Source organism: Capsicum annuum, chromosome 10, assembly GCF_002878395.1.
Source record: "Capsicum annuum cultivar UCD-10X-F1 chromosome 10, UCD10Xv1.1, whole genome shotgun sequence".
NCBI lineage: Eukaryota > Viridiplantae > Streptophyta > Magnoliopsida > Solanales > Solanaceae > Capsicum > Capsicum annuum.
The window spans coordinates 171,896,430-171,920,029 of record NC_061120.1 but is presented as its reverse complement, the minus strand read 5'-3'; positions in this window follow the sequence as shown (position 1 = coordinate 171,920,029).

The following is a 23,600-nucleotide window of genomic DNA, read 5'->3' as shown; positions in this document are numbered from 1 at the left end:
ATTTTCTAGTACCTCATTGGTTAGATTATTAGTTGGAGTTAGTTGGGGACATGTCCCATCAAGTCTTTATTCAGATTCTTCAGACAGTAGAGGCTTTCAGACTAGATACAAACTATCATGTTTGGACTTCAATATTTTCAGTTTTGCTTTAGGTATTTTATTACCCCACAAAGATGTTATATCATTCAGTTATGTTCAGTATTGAACCTTATGGCCTTTTAGTGCATGTTCTGCACTATTACGTTATCTTATGCAGTATACAAGTACAAATATCAGTCATTAGTTAGTTTGTGGTCCCTCAGGGTCATGAGCACCATGTAGCATTTTAGTTCAGCAAATTGGGTCACTACAGTAATATTTTTTATCGTCTTAGTATTTTATCTTTTTTTATCTCGACCAGGAAATAAGGAAATTTCTTTAAAATAAAAATAAATCTTAAAACATATTAAGTCATACTTTGCAACAGATGAAAATTTCTATTTGAAAATTTCCAACGGCTCAATCATCTATAGCAACAGATGGCAACACCTATTTTATAATTTATAATAGATAGTTAATCTATTGCAATAAATAACTTAATTTGTTTTATAAACTCCAACATATAAGTCATCTGTTGCAACAGGTTAAACATTTTTTTCATATAATTTCAATTGAGTTCATATGTTCTAACTATAATTTCAATTGATTTAGATAGAACTAGGGGTCAGTTCATACAGTAAAGTACAACTTCAGTTGAGTCTTTTGGTAATTGCATAATATTGGTATTACATTTCTCCCGACCTGAGTCGTTGATCGATCACTTTGAGTTGAAATGATTCTTATTACCTTATTGTCAAGATAATACCTAAATTGATTTATCTAGAACTAGGGGTGAGTTCATAGGGTCAATAACAACTTCGATTGAGTCTTTCGCAATTACATGATGTTGGTATTGTATTCCTCCCGACCTGAGTCATCGATTGATCACTCTGAGTTAAAATGATTCTTATTACTTAATTATCAAGATAATAGCTAAATAGAGTTAGCTAGAACTATGGGTGAGTTCATAGGGTCAGCTATAATTTTAATTGAGTCTTTGGCATTTACATGATGTTGGTATTGTGTTCCTCCCGACCTGAGTCATCTATCAATCAGTTTGAGTTGAAATGATTTGTATTACCTCTTTGTCAAGCTAATTCCTAAATTGATTTAGCTAGAACTAGGGGTGAGTTCATAGGGTCAACTACAACTTTAATTGAGTCTTTTGGCAATTTTATGATGCTAGTATTGCGTTCCTCCTGACTTGAGTCATCGATCGATCACTTTGAGTTGAAACATTATTATTACCTCATTGTCAAGATAATACCTAAATTGATTGAGCTTGAACTAGGGGTGAGTTAATAGGGTCAGCAACAACTTTAATTGAGTCTATTGGCAATTGCATAATGTTGGTATTACACTTCTACCAACCTGAGTCGTCGATCGATCACTCTAGGTTGAAATGATTCTTAATACCTCATTTTCAAGATAATACCTTTTAGAACTAGGGGTGAGTTCATAGGGTCAACTGCACCTTTAAATAAGTCTTTTGGAAATTGGATGATATTGTTATTGCGTTCTTCCCAACCTAACTCGTCGATTGATCACTTTGAGTTGAAACAATTCTTATTACCTCATTGTCATACCAATACCTAAATTGATTTAGTTAGAACTAAGGGTGAGTTCATAGGGTCAACTACAACTTGAATTGAGTCTTTTGACAAGTACATGATGTTGGTATTACATTCCTCCCAACCTAAGTCATCGATCAATAACTATGAACAGAAATGATTCTTATTACCTTATTGTCAATATAATACCTAAATTTATTTATTTAGAACTAGGGGTGAGTTCATAGGGTCAACTACAACTTTAATTTATTCCTTAGGAATTGCATTATGTTGGTATTGCATTCCGCCCTGCTTGAGTCATCGATTGATCACTCTGAGTTAAAATGATTCTTATTACCTCATTGTAAAGCTAATACCTAAATTGATTTATCTAGAACTAGTGGTGAGTTCATAGGGTCATCTACAACTTCAATTGAGTCTTTTAGCAATTGCTTGATTTTGGTATTGGACTCCTCTCAACTTGATTTGTCGATCGATCACTTTGAGTTGAAATGATTCTTATTACCTCATTGTCAAGCTAATACCTAAAGTTGATTTATCTAAAACTAGGGGTGAGTTCATAGGTTCAATTACAACTTCAGTTGAGTCCTTTGGCAATTGCATGATATTGGTATTGCGTTCCTTCTGACCTGAGTCGTCGATCGATCACTCTGAGTTGAAATGATTCTTATTACCTCATTGGCAAGCTAATATCTAAATTGTTTTATCTAGAACTAGGGCTGAGTTCATAGGGTCAACTACAACTTCAATTGATACTTTTGGCAGTTACATGATGTTGGTTTTGCATTCGTCCCAACCTGAGTCGTCGATCAATCACTCTAAGATAAAACAATTCTTATTACCTCATTATCAAGCTAATACCTAAAATTCATCAATGTTCCAGTTGAACTTAATACACTTTATTATTGAGGGATAGTTAAAAATTATGCATATCTTTTAAAATTTTAAAAAATAATTAAGATCAATTGAACCAACTTAGTAATTTCAAAACTTGTCATTCTTTTCCAAAATACAAATCAACCCAAACAAATCTTCCATTTGTAGGAAAAACGTTTTATTGTTTAAATCTCGAGTTCTTTCTCTTTTCTCTCTCTCAACAATATAGACAATAACTACTCAACAAATTGCTCAACCCTTCACAACAGATTAATTTTCTTCTAATTTCTGACTAAATAGGTGTTATTTTAGACTTCATTCTTGCTTGTATCCATTATTTTCTCTATCTTCATAGTTAAAAGAGTTTGAGAAGAGTTCTATATTTGTTATTTTTTTTCTAAAAATTAGGTCTTTTAAGTTTATGATAAAAAAGAAGACTTTTATTTGTATTATCTTCGAGAGTGGGTTTATAATTTTGATTTTTGATAGTAAAATCATAGGAAGAACCCGAGAAAACCCTAGTTTTTATCGCAGTGTTCTGTTGACTGTCGTGGCATTGTTAGATGGTGTTTGTGGTATTTGGGGTCATGGTGGTGGTTGTCGTGGTGGCACAGGTGGTGTTTGTAGTGGCTGTTAGTGGCATATGTTGGTGGTGTTGGTAGTTTTGTGGTGGCTGTTGGTGGTATCGGTATTGGTGGTTTTTGTAATGTTTTTTTTAAAATTTATGCATACATCAATTATAATATAATTTTTATTTATATGTTGTTTGTAGGTAGTACATATCTCCCTAAAGAAAAGAAAGTGAAAGTGGATCAACTTCTGACCACCTAACAAAAAAGGCTACAGTAGTACATAGTGATTTGTAGGAGCTTCTTAAACAATCTAAGTCAGGGAAAACTGAAGCTGAGGAAAGTTATGAAAATAATATTAAGGGAGGTGGACAAGGGTCTGTAGATGGTGATGAGGAAAATGAAAGTGAAGAGGAGGAAGTAGAAGATAAACAAAAAGAGAAGGGAGAAAAAATTCAGAAAGAGGATGATAATGCATCACCAATGATCCGTGAATTAATATCAAAATCCTAGCATGAGGCTATCATAACTGTTAGTATTGACAGGTTCAAGTTACAATATCGATAGATGACCCTACAGAACTAATTGGTGATCTTGTACTTAAATGTCAGTTGGGGAAACCTTTTGACGAATTTAAGAATATTATGAAGAATGAAAACATAGAAGGACTTTTTAAGAAGAGCTACTTTGGACACTTTTTTGAGCTGCCTGAGATCCATACTGTCCATTTCAATGAGCATGGTATATGTATTCTCAAGCTCAGGATCAAGTACGTAGGGGATGATAAAGATTTGAAGGAGGGGGGAAACGATGGATGAAATTTGGAACAACTATTATGGCTTACCAGTTTGTTTTTGCTTGAAAGAGTTTGTCATAGTAACGGGTTTGAGAGGCGATCATCCAGAAGCACCTCTTACCAAGGAAACACCATGCAAAATATCCAAGGCAAGCAAGACAGCCAAACCACCACCATTACATAGTGGTAATCATTGTCCCAGTGACTACATACCAAAACCAAACCACCTACAAAAACCAACAAAATGAAACAATAGATGGGTTGTTGGACATTGCTGGACATAGGTGCAAAGTCAATAAGTTTATAAAACATCTCGAGTATAAAACCATACCAAAGAAGTACAGGACAAAGCTGTGCTTAGTGTTTTTTTTTATTCTAATATATTGGCAAAAAATGTCAACAAAGTCATAGAAGATGATTTGTTGAAGCTTGCTGAGGATTTTGAGAAATTAAATAATTATCACTGGGATATGACAGCTACTACTTGACTGTCAAATATTTACTGACAAAGCTATCCCTAAAGATGATCACATTATATGGCTTTCCTTCGGCTTTCATGGTAAATTTAATCACTATTTGTTTACTCACCATTAATTTATATTGAATAATTATTAAGAATTGTTTTGTTTGCCTCCAATTTACATATTTTAGGCTTGGATATGTGAAGCCATTTCTCACCTACGAAAGCAGGTCAAGGATTACCCAGATGAGGTTTCTCATCCAACGTTCCTTAGGTGGTTGGCTCCAAAGAGTAACATAAGAATTAAGGAGGATAATATCTTTAACCCTCTAGATGATACAGTACGTGTTCTTTCAAGTATAATAATTTGACTCAAAGAAAGATATTGAAATATATGTGCCATATGTTGTGACAGATGGGTCATCTTTTATCATAGATTACTGTGTACTACAATTGGTACAATAGATGGGTAATCTGTTGTGATAGACGATCCATATTTTGTAATAGATTAACCATCTGTTGCTCTAGTTCTCTGAACCAGACTTAACAGATTACCCATCAACTACAAATTAGGAAATAGACGGGTAATCTGAAGTAACATATTGTGCTGTTATGACAGGCAGATCAGCTATTGCAATAGATAGATCATCTATTGCATAAGTTCTGTCCACTACAATTGGTACAACAAATGGGTAATCTACTGCAACAGATAATTCATATTTTTTATCAGATTACCCATCTGTTGCTTTGGTTCTCTGAACCAGACTCAATAGATTACCCATCTACTACAAATTATGCAACGCATAAGTAATCTAATGAAACATATTGTTAATCTATTGTGATAAACAGATCAGCTGCTATGATAGAAATATCATCTATTTCATAAGTTGTCTATGTTACCATTTGTACCACCTCGAGTCTTTACCCTGGACGCTATATAGTGCTTACAACCCCGAAGGATCACAAGCTAACCTATGATTGGTATCTGATATGAGCACTACATAATATTACTAAAATAAATATGGAAATTAGGCTGAAGTCATCATAAGGTTCATAACTAAAAAAAAATATAGAATACTGATAAATGAATACTGAAAAACTAAATATCTATCTGAAATAATCTAGACTAAAAGCCTCTAATTGTCTTAATATGGAGTTGATGTGACAAGTCCCCAACTAACTCTGTCTACTGAATATGCTGAACTACTAAAATACTAAAATGATAACTCTGTCCTCGAACTTTGAGGACTCATGACTAAATCTGCTATTGATAGTCTAGGCAACTAAGTACGGTTAGGAGCTTGTGCATCTGAACCTATGATATAAGACATCCTAGCACAAAATAAAAAGTATGCGTCAGTACTCTGAATGTACTGGTATAGTAAGTGAGGTAAGACTGAATGCATGGGTTCATGACTGAATAGGAGTTCATGACTAATTGAACATGCCATAAAACTTAGTATGCAATACTGCACAAATACAAGTATACTATTTCTGACATTAAACTAAAGCTGAGTATTGAGTTCTGATAACTAGTCAATTAATATCTAGGATTACTGATAACTGGGTGACTGTATCTGACAGTCTTGATTCCGTAGAACTTAACTGAGTTCTATACTGAGACTAAAACTGAAATTGTAACTATGGAAGTGTTCATCTAACTAATATACCCCAATTATAAACTAAGTTGGGGTCCAACCTGTGGCCCCAGTTGGAAGGGTGTTAGCACCTTGCCAAAGGATACTAATAATGCTAAGTCAACCTAATTCTAGCAAGAAGACTCATGAAAGGAATGTATATAATTTCTTCAACCCTAGTCTGGAAGGAGGATGACATATCGTACGCTTCCAATGTAGTTCTGTAATACAGGGATAGCTACTAAGGTTCAAACCCTCGGCTAGCGGAAATACCCCATAGCTGGGTTCACTCGGTAATGAATCCAACTCTTAACTGAATAGAACCTTAACTAATTTGTAAACTGTACTAGGATTGACAGAACTGAAACTAATTGTGTTGACAGACTGAAATGGACTGAGTTCACTGAGTTCTATAACTGACTGGGTTCTACTATTCATGACCTTACTGAGACTATTCTATAGCTACTATAATTCTAGGTATTCAGCTAGATTTCTGGTAATATATACCCCCAGTACTTGATAGCATAAATAATAATAAGTCATGGAAATTTCTTGAAATATAAAAAATAGTCAATTGTCCACAGTGTAATCACTGAGACGTTTTTTTAATATTCAGACTTGTACATGAATGGGAATACATGCTTACAAATCATAATTTCCCAACTACATTCACATAGATATTTCATCAAACACTTAAAAGGCATAGCTCTATCATGGGAGTAATTTTTAACATATAGTTCTGGCATGAATTCATCATTTAGATCACCAATGATTCACAATGCACAATTAGTTCACTTAGGCATTTTGGCAAACGCATGGGAGGCATAGCCTTATACTTGGGCATGAACAACATGTTAATTCATCATGACTACCAAAATCAATTCATAATTCAAGGATTTCAATATAATAAAATCATAATTCAACTCACACGCTAACATAATTTCATGTAACTCATAAAAGATAACAACTTAAAACCGATATAACCCAAACATGAACATAATTTAATTCATAACATGGAAATGATAATTCAAGTTTTGAAAAGGGGTTCTTGAACTCCAAGGGTGAAAGGAAACCCATGGATGAACACTTAACATACCTTGATTGTTAATTTCGTGAAGAATGAGGTGAGTTTCTTAAGACTTGATTCTTGATCTTGATGAAGCAAGGGCTTGTTCTTGAGATAATTTTGTGAAAAAGATGATCAATTATGCTATTTGGGGCTTTAATCCTGTGTTATTGACCTATTGGGTGAATGAAAAATGACCCATTTTCCCTTTAAATATGGAGCCAAATTGCAGGAAAATATATGAGCCGGACTATCCAGGGCACCGCGGTCTCTGGAGCACTGCTCTAGGCAAGGCGCCGCAGGCTCTGGAGTGCCACTCTGGGCGTGGCTCTGGGGCTTATCGCCTCGAGCTATTGTTTTTGAGTTCCAAACACGCCCTTATGCTAATCCAAAAATTCCAAATCTCACCCAGATGTATTATTAACTTCCCCGATTACAAATCAACTTAAAAACTTTCTGATGTCGGTAAGGTCATAAATAAATTCATCAAAGTTTGAGGGTTTTAGAAATGACTAAGTCCTAACACTTAGCTGATATTTTCTAAGTCTGGGACTTCTCATGGTATGCTTTAAAGGAGTCAAATGATGAGGATTTTGTGAGGTCTTATAATATCTTCCCCTTGAGAACATTCGTCTTCGAATGGGATTGACTGAACTGAGGGGAACTGTTGAACTGTACTCACTAACATGACTAAATTTTAGAGACATGACATATGACAAAACTTTTTCATGAATGCATGAATGATATGAGAATGTTATGCTGTTGTAACTGAGCATGTAGTAGAGTAAATTTTAAGGAAGACTATTACCTTAGGACGATTCTAAGTTTGCGGAGAAGAGGTAAGGATACTTGGTTTGCATATCTGCCTCTGCTTCCCAAGAAGACCCCTAAACTGACTAATTCCGCTAAATAACTTTGACCAAAGAAACTTCTTTGTTCCTTAGTCTGTGAATCTGACGATCAATGATTTTGACTGGAATTTCCTCATAAGAGAGACTTCTCTATGTAACGCCCCAATTTTCTTAACCGGAATGCAACACGGTGCTAGCAGTCCTGAAGGACCACCAGCTAACCCATGACTGATATTTTTACTCAAGCACTGCAATATATATAAATATAATATAACAAGATGCAGAAATACTGCAAGGCCAAAAGGTTCACATTTGTAAATCTAGTAAAAACAATATCTGGATAATATGGTACCACAATACAAAAACTAAAACAATGTCTGAAACATCTAATCTGAAAATCCTATAGTCTAAAAGCCTCTAGGACTGTCTGAATAAAGAGTTGAAGGAACATGTCTCCAAATAACTCTGCATAATGAACTGATAAAGCAATAAAATAATAGTGTCCTCTAATGATGAGGACTCACTACCGACTATGAGTACTGAAACTGGAATGCTACTGATGCTCTGGAGCTGGGACTCGTGCTTCTGAACCTATGGCATAATAAAACACAATAATGCGAATATATCAATATAACTGAAAGTACTGAGTATGCAAATGAGGTAGGTTAAATGCAAAGGGGTTCATATGTATAAACAATTGTAACTAACTTACTAACATGAATGTGGGAATACATGCATGAAAAACGTAACTGTAACTATAACTGAGTACATAAAAATGCTGACTACTGAGTCTGAATGCTGATAAACTATAATACTGATAGCATGACATAACTGATATTGAGCGCCTATATATGACAGTATAAGTTTTGATGGAACTAGCTGAGTTTTGTACTGAGCTGAGTTGACTGTATCTAATATTCCTGAATCTAAATAACTATTTAAGATCTTTTATTAAGACTGATACTAAAACTGAGAATATGGGAATTAGTTATCTAACCGATATGCCCCAAATAAAGCAATATAGCTGAGTTGGGGTCAAATCTGTAACCCCAATTTGAAGGGTGTCAGTACCGCACCACTGGTAAGGACAAGCTGTGAGTAACCCTCATCTGGCAAGTACTCTAAGAAGAATGGTGGGACCCTTATCTGACAGGTTAAACCATCTCATCGACCTCCATCTAACAGGTATGATATCTCAACCTATGCTGGCTACGTAGTTCTAGAATGCAAGGATTGCTTCTAAGAATCACACCCTATACTGACAGGTGAGTTCCTATCCTTGGGTTTACTCGGTGCTGAATCCTACTTCCAAATTATAGACCCTGAACATGACTAACTAAATTGAGTTTACTGGATTCTGTTAAACGACGGAATGATACTGAGATTACTGAATTATTGAGAAGTTTCCTGATTCTTAAGACTGATTGAATTGTACGAAGCATGGATTAACTGAGAGTATCTTTGAAACATGACATGGCTCTAGGCAAACAATTATATTGTTTGGGTACAAGTACCCCCAGGACTCGATAGAAGGAAACTGACACAACATGACATTCTTGAATACATGGCCAACTTCAATCAATTCATAATACACTAATTAGGGATTTTCATAAGTCACTTGATAATCAAAATAATAATTCACAACATAATCTTGAGACATAACAATGACTATATGCTCATAAGACATTTCATCAAACAACTTGCATGCATTGACTTATGTAATATTGGGGATTTCATGTTTACATGTTATAATGACAACATTCCACTCACATAACCACTTTTTCAAATATAGAGGGACAATGCTTTGGTTATAAAACAGATTCTACACCTAATTATCATGGATACATCAATCAACATAGAACTTGGAAGAGTTTTATCATGAACAAGACATAACATCACATACTAGGATCAAAGGTTAAAAATTTGTAATCAAAACATTGAATTAAACTCAATAACAATATGAAATTCAATTTCAATTCACATGAATCATGAAAAACTCATAAATACGTAGTCCTTGAATTTAGAAAAGGATTCTAGAACTCTATGGGTGAAAGGGGCCCATAGATGAACACTTTGAATATCTAGAATCATAGATTCTTGAAGTTCTTGAAGACTCTTGAAGGGATTCTTGAGATTGATTTTGAAATTTAGAGCTAGGGTTCTTGTTCTTGAAGAGAGAGAAAGTTATTTGATTTAGGGAAAAGTGAATAATGAAGGTTTTAGATGTTTTTAGGGCTAAAATCCCGCATCTAGGTGGAATAAAAATCATGGGAAAATACTGTCTTAACCCTGGGTACAACCTGAATTTTTCATTAAACATTCCCGACCTGGACCGTTGGCGCGATGCGCCACTATCGCGCCAGTCTACTTGAAATTGACAATTATGAATCTGGCTGGTAACGAAATACGAAGCTATCATGTTACCACTTTGTTTGCAACTTGGAAGTTTAGCACGATGTGGGGACATCACAGAGATTCACTAGAATTTGACGAATGTCCTTTTTACTTGTGGCGCGATGCGCCACTGACCGAAATGGTATTACTTTGTGATGAGGACTTAAAATATTCCTAACTTCTTACCCGGTTATTGGATTTAGGCGAATTTGGTATTGATGGAAAGATTATTTAATTTCCCAAACAACTAAATATGGAGGAAACCATTCTTATTTTCATCCTAATTTTAGAGATGACGACAGAGATAGAGCACCACGCTCTAAATCTTAGGGTAGTATTAGCAGTGCCCGCACTTATCCTTTTTGTCAAACTTGTGGCAAGCACCACCAGGGTATTTGTAGAGCTGGCAGTGGTATTTATTTTAAATGTGGAAAGCCAGGACATAGAGTTAGAGATTGTCCCTAGCCAGGTCCACAATTTTAGCAAAACCATTCCTCAGCTTAGTCCGGTCGCCTAAATCAGCAGGGTGCCACCTCCAGTGCTACTAGTAGGCAACGCCCAAACAGACTCTATGCTCTCCAAATCCGAAAGGATCAGGAAAATTCTCCTGATGTAGTTACTGGTATGTTACAGATCTTTCATGTTCATGTTTATTCTTTGCTAGATCCAGGAGCTTTTTTGTCTTTTGTTACTCCTTATATAGCAGCCGATTTTGGAGTTAGTCCCAAAATTCTAGATGAGCCCTTCTTAGTATCTACCCTAGTGGGTAAATCCATCACATCTAGATGGGTATATAGGAACTTTCTGGTTATGGTTTCTCAGAAAGTCACTTTTGTAGACTTAGTCGAATTAGGGATGACTGATTTTAATGTCATTCTCAGCATAGATTGGCTTCATTCCTATTATGCCATAGTTTATTGTAGAAATAGAATTGTCCAGTTTTGGTTTCTGAATGAATCCATCCTTGAGTGGAAGGGTAGTACTTCAGCATTCAGAGGTCATCTTGTTTCCTACCTACGGCTAGGAAAATGATATCCAAAGGTTGTATTTATCATCTTGTGCAAGTTAAGGACACTAGTTCTGAAACTCCTAGTCTTGAATCAGTCTTAGTCGTGAATGAATATTTAGATGTCTTTCCTGATGGTCATCCAGGAATTTCTCCCGAAAGGGAAATAGACTTCGGCATTGATCTTCTTCGAGGCACTCATCCTATATCTATTTTACCATATAGAATGACACCTGGAGAACTGAAAGAATTAAAAGAACAGTTGAAGGATCTCTTAGATAAGGGATTCATGAGACCCAGTGATTCCCCATGAGGTGCACCAGTTTTATTTGTGCAAAAGAAAGATGGTTCTCTTAGAATGTGCATAGACTATCGTCAGCTTAATAAAGTCACAGTCAAGAAAAAGTATCCACTTCCTAGAATTGATGACTTGTTTGACCAACTTTTGGGTGCCAGTTACTTCTCCAAAATAGACCTCAGATCCGGCTATCATCAGCTCAGAGTTAGAGAATGTAATATTCTGAAAATGGCTTTTCAAACTAAGTATGGTCACTTGGAATTCCTAGTAATGTCCTTTGGTCTTACTAATACCCTAGCCATTTTCATGGACTTGATGAATCATGTGTTCAAGAAGTACTTGGACATATTTTTCATAGTCTTCATAGATGATATTCTGGTCTACTCCTGCATTAAGCGTGATTATGCAAACCATTTCAAAACAATTGTTCAGACTCTCAGAGATCATCAACTATTCTCCAAATTTAGTAAGTACGAATTCTGGCTAAGGTCAGTAGTATTCCTTGGTTATATCATTTTCGGTGATGGCATTAGAGTTGATCCTCAAAAGACCGAAGTAGTGAGAAACTGGCCCAGACCCATATCTCCATCAGACATCAGGATTTTCTTAGGTTTGGCTGGCTATTACAAGCAGTTTGTTGAGGGTTTTTATTCTATTGCATCCCCCATGTCCAGATTGACCCAGAAAAAAGTCAAATTTCAGTGGTCAGATCCTGGTGAGAAGAGTTTTCAGGAGTTGAAGACTCGACTCACCTCAGCTCCATTCTTAGTTCTTCTAGACGATTCAAATAGGTTCGTAGTGTATTGTGATGTATCCAGATTAGGTTTAGGTTATGTCCTTATGCAGCATGGTAAGGTCATAACCTACACTTCCAGACAACTTAAACCCCATGAGAAGAATTATCCTACTCATGATCTTGAGTTAGCAGCCATAGTATTTGCCTTAAAGATTTAGAGGCATTATCTCTACGGAGCTCAGGTAGATGTTTTCATAGATTATAAAAGTCTCGAGTATGTATTCTCTCAGAAATACCTCAATTTCACCAGAGGAGAAGGTTAGAGTTCTTGAAATACTATGACATGAGCGTCTTTTATCATTTGGGTAAAGCCAATATAGTGGTTGATACTCTCAGTAGACTGTCTGTGGGTATTGTTGCTCATGTTGAGAAAGATAAGAAGAAGTTAGCTTAAAAAGTTTATCACCTTGCTAGACTAGGTGTTTGCTTAGTCGATTCTTCAGAGGGTGGAGTATATGTTCATCATAGTTCAAAATCATCTCTAGTTTCTGAGGTGAAAGAAAATCAAGTTAGAGATCCCAGCCTAGTAAAGTTGAAAGAGTTAGTTAGAAATCAGAAAGTAGAGGTTTTCTCCCTAGGGGGATGGTGTTCTGCGTTGTTAGGATCGTCTCTGTGTTCCATGTATAGATGAATAAAGGCAATGAATTCTTACAGAAGCGCATGGTGCGTGATACTCTATTCATCAAGGGGCCAATAAGATGTACCACGACTTGCGGGAGATCTATTGGTCGAGTGGGATGAAGAGAGATACTGCAGAGTTTATCCCTAAGTGCTCTACATGTCAGTAAGTTAAGATATAACATCAAAAGCCTAGTGGTCCCATGCAGAAGTTCCGTATTCCTACTTGGAAGTAGGAAGAAATAAACATGGACTTCTTGATGGGTTTTCCTTGTACTCATTATTAGCATGATTCAGTTTGGGTCATTATAGACAGTATGATTAAGTCAGCTCATTTTATTCCAGTACATACTTCTTATTTAGCCGAGTTTTATGCCAAACTCTACATCATAAAGTTGGTCAGATTACGTGGTGTTCCATTATTGATTATCTCAGATAGAGGTACTCAGTTCACCTCACTTTTGGAGAGCATTCTAAAAGGTTCTTGGCACCCAAGTCCATCTCAGTACAACCTTTTATCCTCAGACAGATAGTCAAGCAGAAAGGACATTTCATAATCTAGAAGATATGCTAAGGGCGTGTGCAATTGACTTCAAGAGAAGTTGGGATGACCACTTGCCTTTGATTGAGTTTTCATACAACAACAGCAGTCATTCCTATATTCATATGGCTCCATTCGAAGCTCTCTACAGTAGGAGATATAGATCTCCAGTTGGTTGGTTTAAAGTTAGTGACGCCTTAGTCATAGGTCCTGACTTAGTATTCAACACTCTATAAAAATTTTAGTTGATCACAGAGAGACTTCGGGATGCTCAAAGCCGACAGAAGTCCTATGCAGATGTTTACAGAAAAGATCCTTAGTTTGAGGTTGATGACTATGTTTACTTAAATATCTCACCTATGAAGGGAGTGAAGAGCTTCAGCAAGAAGGGAAAGATCAGTCCCTGATATGTCGGCCCCTTGAAAATTCTCAGTCACTTTGGAAAGGTAGCTTATGAGCTTGAATTGCCTTCAGATCTAGCCTCAATTCATCAAGTCTTCCATGTCTCCTTGCTCAAGAATTGCATAGGTGACCCTTCGATTGTAGTCCCTATTCAGAGTATAGATGTTTAGAACAGCCTCTCTTATAATGATATTTCAGTCGAAATCCTAAACTATCAAACTTGTGGACTGAGGAACAAAGAAGTCCCTCTAGTTAAGTTTCTTTGGCAGAATCATTCCGTTAAGGGAGATACTTAGGAAATAGAAGCAGCAATGCGAACCAAGTAACCTTATCTCTTCTCTGCTAATTCAGATCCAGCTCAAGGTAACAGTTCTCCTTAAGCTTAATTAGTTACATATTTAGAATTGCAGTATAAACTTGGTATCAAGTACCATTGCATACCTTATCATGCATTCATGTATTCAGTTCAGTCAAATAGTCATTCATCAGATATGCATGTTCAGTATGATATATTCAGCTTATCAGTCATGTTAACCATCAAATCATGTGCCAGCTGAGCATGAATTAGTATATGTATTTTATTTTATCATCTCTCCCCTCTCAGTCAGTCTCATTCGAGGATGAATGTTCCCAAGGGGGAGATATTGTAAAACCCCAACTTTTCTTTAAGTCTAATTTAGTTTCTAGAAGATCCAGGGATGACTCCCAAAATGAATAATTTTTAATCATATGAAATTTTCCTAATTTTGACTTTCTATCATATGGGAAATTGAATTAGCTTTCCAACGATACCAATTTCATCAAAATCCGGTATCGAGGTAAGAAGTTATAGTCATTTTACAAAAGTTGTCCAAGTTGCCCAGGAGCGATGGGGCAGGCCGACGGACCATCGCATAGGCGATGGACTATCGAATCAGCCGTTACAACTGAAGCAGTGGACCTGCTCTCTACCAAATAGCTATTGTAGCAGCCGATGGACCATCGGTACAATGATGGACCATCGAAGGCCACCGTCATAAGTAGATAGCGAGACCCAGTTCTACCCAGGTCCGACGATAGGGACCAATGGGCCTTCACATTAGTGATGGACCTTCGCCCACACTATCGCACCTTACGTTCAGATAATTTAGGCCATTTTTAAAAAAGGGTATTCTGGTCTTTTGCCACCCTTTATGTATACTTAGTATATTCGGTTAGGGCTCATAATCCCAATACTCTTCCATAACAACACTGAGGGTTTCTCTCTATCAAGAGTTAGGATTAAATCTTTCTTCAAGAAATCAAGAACAAGTTAAGAAATCCTTCAAGATCTTCTAGGATCTACCATCCCAGGTATGCAAAGTGTTCATCTATGGGCCCCTTCCATCCATAGAGTTCAAGAACCCTTTTCTAAAGCCAAAGATCATCAATTTATGAGATTTTCATGATTTATGTGAGTTGAAATTTAAGTTCATGTTGTTACTGAGTTCTAATTCATATTTTAACTATGAAATTACAAACGTAAACCCTAGTATGTGATATTTATGTGATGTTCATGATTAAATTCCTTCAAGTTCCATGTTGATTGATGTATATATGATAATTGGGGGTAAAATTGGTTATATGACCATAGCATGCTCTCGATGTGTTCGACAAAATGCCTATGTGAGTAGAATAGTGTAAATATCACACGTTAACATAAAATCCCCAATAGTGTACAAGATAAAGCATACAAGATGTTTAATAAAATGCCATGTTAGTAGAATAATGAAACTACTCATGTATATAAGATCATGATAATCATGTGCTCCATGGAATTCCCAACTTATAGTAGTATGAATTAATGATGTTAGTCATGTATTCCAGAATGTCAAGTCATGTCAGTTTTCTTCTTTTGAGTCTTGGGGGTACTTGTACCACAAAAATATAGTTGTGTGCCTAGATCCAGTGTCATGTTTTCACAATATCCTCAGTCAAGCCATGATCCACAAACTAAGTCAGTCATGTGACTCAGGAAAGTTTAGTAATTCTGTAATCTCAGTAATCTCATGAGCTCAATCAGTTAATAGATATCAGTAGTATTTCATCAGTTAATGGAACTCAGCAAACTCAGTCCACGTACAGTTTAGTCAGTCATGATTAGTGTCTATTCATATGGGAGTAGGAGTTAACACAGAGCAAACCCAAGGATACCAACTTACCTATTATATGAGGGTGTGAATCTTAGAAATCCTTGTGTTCCAGAACTACGTAGCCAACATGGGTTGATACATCATAGCCTATTATATGAGGGTAGATAAGGTGGCTTAACCTGTTACATTAGGCTTCCCACCGTTCTTATTAGAATAACCTATTATATGAGGGTCACTCAAAGTTGTTCTTACCAGTGGCACGGTATTGATACCCTTCTAATCAGGGCATAGATTGGACCCCAACTTAGCTATACTAGCACATTTGGGGAATGTCTGTTAGATAACTACTTCCCATAGTCTTAACATCAGTCTTAGTAAAAGAACTCAGAAAGTTCTTCAGATTTCAAGACTTTCAGACACAGTCAACTCAGTATAGTACGAAACTCAGCCAGTTCCATCAGAATCAGGACTGTCAGATACAGTCACTCATGTCATTAGTTATTTAGTATCATGTTATATCAGTTACCAGTACTCATTTTATCAGTAGTTAGACTTAGTATTCATGTTATCATGATATTAGTTTCAGTCTCATATTTATGTATGTATTCTCACATTCATGTTAGTCAGTCAGTATAGTTCATGCATATGAACCCCATGCATTTAGCGTACCTCATTTGAATACGCAGTATATTCCATCGTACAGATGCATTTGTCCTATGGTGTTTTACTTTACAACATAGGTTTTGAGACACGAGCTCCAGAGTAGCAGTAGGATTACAGACCTTCAGCAGACAGACTTGTTGTGAGTCCTCATCATTCGAGGCTATTTTATCATTTTAGTACTTAGTTTATTTCAATAGTTAGAGTTAGTTGGGGACATGTCCCATAAACTCCCTATTTAGATATTTCAAATAGAAACTTTCTAGACTATCATGCTACAGACAATTTATTTTGAGTTGTTTTGGGTATTTCATACCCTACCCAGATGTTATGTTTTTTATCAGATATGAACCTTATGGCCTTACATCTTCTACATATTCCACATTATTATGTTGTATTATGTTGTGTACAGGTACAGATATCAGTCATGGGTTAGGTAGTGGTTCTTTGGGAATGTTAGCATCGTGTAGCATTTCGGGCACCAGATTTGGGGCATTATATGTTCGGCATGGATTTGTTTCATTCCTATTATGCCACAGTCAATTGCAGAAATAACATAGTCCAGCTTTAGTTTATGAATGAACCTGTCCTTGAGTGGAGGGATAGTACTTCAGCATTCAGAGGTCAGCTTGTTTCCTACTGACGGTCTAGGAAAATAATATCCAAGGGATGTATCTACCACCTTGTTCCAGTCAAGGACTTTAGTTCCAAAAATCCCAGTCTTGAATTAGTCCCAGTCGTAAATGAATACTCAGACGTCTTTCCTGAAGATCTTGCAAGGATTTCTCTTGAAAGGGAAATAGACCGGCATTGACCTTTTTCCAGATACTCAACCTATATCCTTTCCACCATACATAATGGTACTAGAAGAACTCAGAGAACTAAAAGAACACTTGAAGGATCTCTTAGATAAGGGATTCATCAGACCCAGTGTTTCCCTGTGGGGTGCACTAGTTTAATTTATGTTCTAGAAAGACGGTTCTCTCGGGATGTGTAAAGACTACCGACAACTCAATTAAGTCATGGTCAAGAACAAGTATCTACTTCCTAGAATCGAGGATTTGTTTGACCAACTCCAGGGTGCCAGCTATTTTTCTAAGATAAACCTCAGATCAGGCTATCTTCAACTCAGAGTCAGATAATGTGACATTCGGAGTACAACTTTTCTAACTTTGTATAGTCACTCCAAATTCTTAGTCATGTCCTTTTGTCTTACCAATGCTCCAACAGCCTTCATGCAATTGATGAACCATATGTTTAAGCAGTGCTTGGACATGTTCGTCACAATCTTCATAGATGACATCTCCTTCTATTCCCGTAGTGAGCATGATCACGAAGACCAGCTCAAAATAGTATTACAGACCCTCAAAACCCATCAAATATAATGATATATATTTATGTCCTACTTGTCAGCTCTATGATTATCTTATATAGTTGTGCACGATAATGAAAATCATGTATGATTTTAGTTCCCAATATAAGGAGTCCCAGTTTACTCTGCAGTATAAATCATGTTCTATGAACACAGCTTACATTCACTCACTTTCCATAGAATCATTGGCATTTCCAGTTCTTAGTATGAGGAGTTCCAGCCAACTGAATAGTATGGATCATGTTCCATGAATGCAGAAACTTCAAGCTTAGGTCATGCAACTCATGACTCATGCTCTACTCCTAGTGGTCGGCAAAAGTCAAATTATGTCACGTATACCCTCAGTTTAGAACCCTCGGTGAATCGGTGGCGTTGATGTTCCGTCTCTCAGTTCTCAGTTACAGTGTCAGTTCATTAATCAATATTTAGTAAAGGACTCAGATAGTCCTACAGGACTATGGCTATCTGTTATTAGTTTCTTAGCCATCAGAATTTAGTACTTTAGTATCAGTATCAGCCTCAGTTACTAGCATTCAGTCCCACTATGAGTCTCAATTTCAGACTTAGTTATAGTCTCTGTTACAGTCCTAGATATAGTGTCAGCCTCAGTCTCAGTCTAGAAATCAGATCAGTAATTCAGTTCAGTTTTAGGCCTGCTCGACCCTATTGTATCATTACCATCTATTCAGTTATTAGTACCCCAATACCTCAATTTACAGACTATTTAAGAATTATGTTATACACTTGGTCCTGCATTCTCAAATAATATTGTCTTCATAAACCCATGCTCATTTATCTCATTATACTCAGTTAGTCCTTACCTCCTATGTATAGTATGATACTCTACAGTTTTAGTCCAGTTATTTTGGCTAAGTACAGTTCAGTCTTACATGCCCAGTATTCAGTTATCAGTCATTCAGTTAATCAGATAAGTTAACATGTATATATACTCGTGCTCAGTACCCATGTGAGTCTTTTTAGTAGTCTCAGGTGATGTGTTGTACTAAGGTGGAGAACATAAGTTTTCAGCATGAGTTAGTAAGTTAAGCTAGAAATTCAGTTTAGTGGTCAGAAATCCAAATTGGTATGGTTTGTTTTCCCCTCATTCCATCCAGCTATACTAACAAAAACCTCAGGGATGTAACCATTCCAAGATAGAGAATCCTAGTATTTACAAGCTCAACTCAGTTCATGAATCATGTCTTAGTTACAGATTCCAGTTATTAAGTTGCGAATCAGTTCATAGGTGCCCTACAAATTATTACAGTCTCTCCGTAATAGCTCAACCAAGTCAGAATTCTTTGAGGGACGTAGTGTGCCAAGGAGGAGATACACTATAATCCCCTAAACTTTCATGACCTAAACATGTCATTCTCTCTTTATGTAATGAACCCATCTTGGAGTAGTGGTTACTCATAGGTAGACCCTCAAGCTCCAATCTCAGCCATAAGCCATGTACTCAATGGCTTAGTTTAGTTCACAATACTCAAACCATGTCGCACGTACAGACTCAGTCATGCTCTCATATTCCTGTTCATGCACATTCAGTAAAGGATCTCAAATTCGATATTAGTGACCTTATATATCTAAATATCTATCCCATGGAGGGGATGAAGATATGCGATAAGAAGAAAAAGCTAAGTCCCAGATATGTTGGTCCCTTCAAAATTCTCAGTCACTTCTGCAAGGTAGGTTATGAGCTCGAATTGCCTTTAGATATCTCAAGGTAACAGTTTCCTTAAAGCTACTCAGCTTCATGTTCAGATTTCCAGTGCAAACTTGGTATCCATTACCATTGCATATTCAGTCATATGCTCATGTGTTATTTCAGACATGTATTAATGTGTCAGCTTAGTCATGTATCCATGCATCAGATATGCATAAATTCAGCTTATCAGTGATGCATTAGCTATGCATTCTCATTGTAAGAAAACTCAGCTTATAAGAAATCCTAATCATGCATTCATGAGTCAGTTATCCATGTATCAGATATGCATGTTTAGCATGATAAATTCAGCTTATCAATCATTTCAACCATGAAATCATATGTCAGTTGAGCATGATCAATATATACTTTAGCTTATCATTTCTCCCACTGCAGTCATTCTTATTCGAGCATGAATGTTCCCAAGAGGGAGATATTATAAGACCCCACAAAATTCCTAGCTTGATTCAGTCCTGTAAGCTTGACAAAGGGGTCCTAGACTTAAATACCCTAGCTAAGTTTTTAGAATTAGCTTATTTTCAGCCATCAAAAGTTGGCTATCATGTTTCGTGACCCTAAAGTCCTTTAAATGTCTATATCAAAGATAATTCATGATCAGTAATGTCAGTAGGGCTTTCCAAATGAGTTTCAAATATTTTAGACCTCGTTTAGACCATATTTGGAAGACCTAAATAGTGGACCAACGGAATATTGGCGCGCCACGTCGCCTATCACATTGGTTTAATATTATTTACAGGTTGCCAGTCAAAAATACTGAGGCTTGGTGCGATCATGACACGATGTGTCAAGTATCATGTCAAAGCTATCAACGTACTGCATCGACAATAGCGTTGGTGCCTAGTTTTCAATCATTAAATGACCGCGTCCTTAAGGGTAATTAGGTCTTTTTCCTCCGAATTTCAGCGCTCATAAATACAAAATTTAGCCCTCTTTCATCTAATATATTCTTTATTCCACAATTCCTCAATAACAAGAAACCTTAGGTGATTAATTATAAGTCAAGAACTCAAGCTTTCCTCCATTAATCTTTAAGAAATCATCCACCAAGGTATACACAGTGTTCATCTATAGGTCCCTTTCACACATGAAGCCCAAGAATCTCTTTTTAAAATACAAAGAACATATTTTTATGACTTCTCATGATTTGTTTAAATGGAAATCCATGGTTTTATTATTGTTGGGTTTGATTTATGTTTATATTACAAGTTTACAATAATTGATCCTAGTATGTGATGATCTACATAATATTCATGATAAACCCCTTAATTTGCAAGTTGAATTGTGTAGCCATGTCATTTCGTTTACTGATTATGATTTAACCAAAGCATGCTCCCCATATGTTTGACAAAATGCCTACGTGAATGCAATAGTATCATTGTAACATGTTAACATGAAATCCCCAATAGTGTATAAGTTAATGCATGCAAGTTATTTGATGAAATGTCTTAGTGAGTGAATTATGGAAATATAGTCATTGTTGTGCTTCAAGATTATGTCATGAGTTATTATTATGATTATCAAGTGCTTCATGAAATCCCCAACTTAGTGTATTATAAATTGTTGATATTGGTCATGTGTTCAATAGTGCCAAGTCTTGTCAGTTTCATTCTATCGAGCCCTGGGGTACTTATACCCAAAAAATATAGCTGTGTGCCTAGAGCCAGTGTCAGATTTCAAGATACTCTCAGTCAATCCATGATTAGTAGAATTCAGTCAGTCTCATGACTCAATAAAACTCAATATATTCAGCATCACTCTAGTCCTACTCAGTAATCTAAGTAATCTCAATTAGTTTCAGAATTCAGTAGCATTTCGTCAGTCAACAGAATTCAATAAAACTCAGTCCAGTTCAGTTTAGTTAATCAGTGTAGTGTCTACTCAGTTGGGAGTAGGATTCAGCACTGAGTGAACCAAAGGATGGGAGTCCACACTGCTAGATTGAGGGTGAGGTTCCTAGAAGCAATCCTTGAGTTCCATAACTATGCAGCTAGCATAGGTTGCGACATAAACACTGCTAGATTAAGGGTTGATAAGGAGGATCAACACTGTCAGATAAGGGTCCCACCGTTCTCTTTGGGACATTACCAGATAAGGGTCACTCACAGTTTGTCCTTACTAGTGGCGCGGTATTGAAACCCTTCTAATTGGGGTTACAGATTGACCCCAACTCAGCTATAATAGCTCATTTAGGGTATGCTGGTTAGATAACTATTTCTCACAGTCACGGTCTCAGTCTTAGTAATACAACTCAGATAGTTCTGTAGAATTTAGGATTGTCAGATACAGTCACTCAGCATAGTACAAAACTCAGCTAGTTCCATCTAAATCTAGACTGTCATATATAGTCACTCATTATTAGTTATATTAGTTATCATTATTCAAATTCAGGAATATCAAATACAGTCATTCAAATCAGTTTTTCATAATTAGAACTATCAGAAATAGTCATTTATCCATCAGTAATATAGTATCAGTAAACTCAATTATCAGTTTATCAATAATATAGTTATTCAGTATCCCAGTATTAGTAAACTTAGATATTAGTAAATCCATGTTATCGGTAGACTCAGTAATCAAAACTCAGTATTCAATACTATCATGAACCCAGTTACAGTTACTATTCATGCATGTATTCTCACATTTATGTAGTTCAGTCAGTTAGTATTGTTCATGCATATGAACCCCATGCATTTAGCCCACCTTACTTGCATACTATTATATTCAATTGTACTGATGCATTTGCGCTATGGTGCTTTATATCGTAGGTTCTGACACATAATCTCTAGAGTATCAGTAGCATTCTAGATTTCAGCAGTCAGAGTCATTGGTGAGTCTTTATCATTCAAGGACATGGTTATTTCATATTTCAGTACTTAGTCCATTCAGTAGATGGAGTTAGTTGGGGACATGTCCCATCAACTCCTTATTTAGATAGTTTAGATAGTTAGATGGTTTCAGACTAGATGATTTCAAACTATAGCATGTTCAGACAATTTATTCAGTTTGGGTGTTTCTATACCCTATTTTAGATATTACATTATCAGTTATGTTTCAGTTTTGAACCTTACAGCATTACAACTTATATTTTTCATATATTTTACAGTATGTTATACAATTTCAGTTACAGATATCAGACATGGGTTAGCTTATAGTTCTTCGGGGTCATGAGTACCGTGTGGTGTTTTGGTTACAAGAAATTAGGGTGTTACACCAATGTAGTGGCAAATGCTCTCAGTAGGTTATCGATGGATAGTGTTGCTTATGTTGACAATGGTAAGAAAAAGTTAGTCAAGGAAGTTCATCAGCTTGCCCGACTAGGTATCTGCTTTTCGATTCAATAGAGGGTAGTGTGTGGGTGCAGAATAGTTTAGAATTATCTCTGGTTTCTGAGGTAAAGAAAAAGCAAGATAGAGATCCCAGTCTAGTTAAGCTAAAAGAGTCAGTCAGAGATTAGAAAGTAGAGGTTTTCTCTCGAGGAGGAGATGTTGCGTTGCATTTCTTAGGTTAGCCATGTGTGCCAGGTGTAGATGAATTGAGCAAAAGAATTCATGTAGAAGAACATGGTGCGTACTAATCTATTGATCTAGGGTCCACAAAGATGATCCATAATTTACGGGAGATGTATTGGTGGTGTGGGATAAAAATAGATATCACAGAGTTTGCAGCATAATGCTCTCTGTGTCAGTAGGTTAAGGTTGAGCACCAGAAGCCTAGTGGGTCCATGCAAGAGTTCAATATTCCCATATGGAAATGACAAGAAGTGAACATGGAC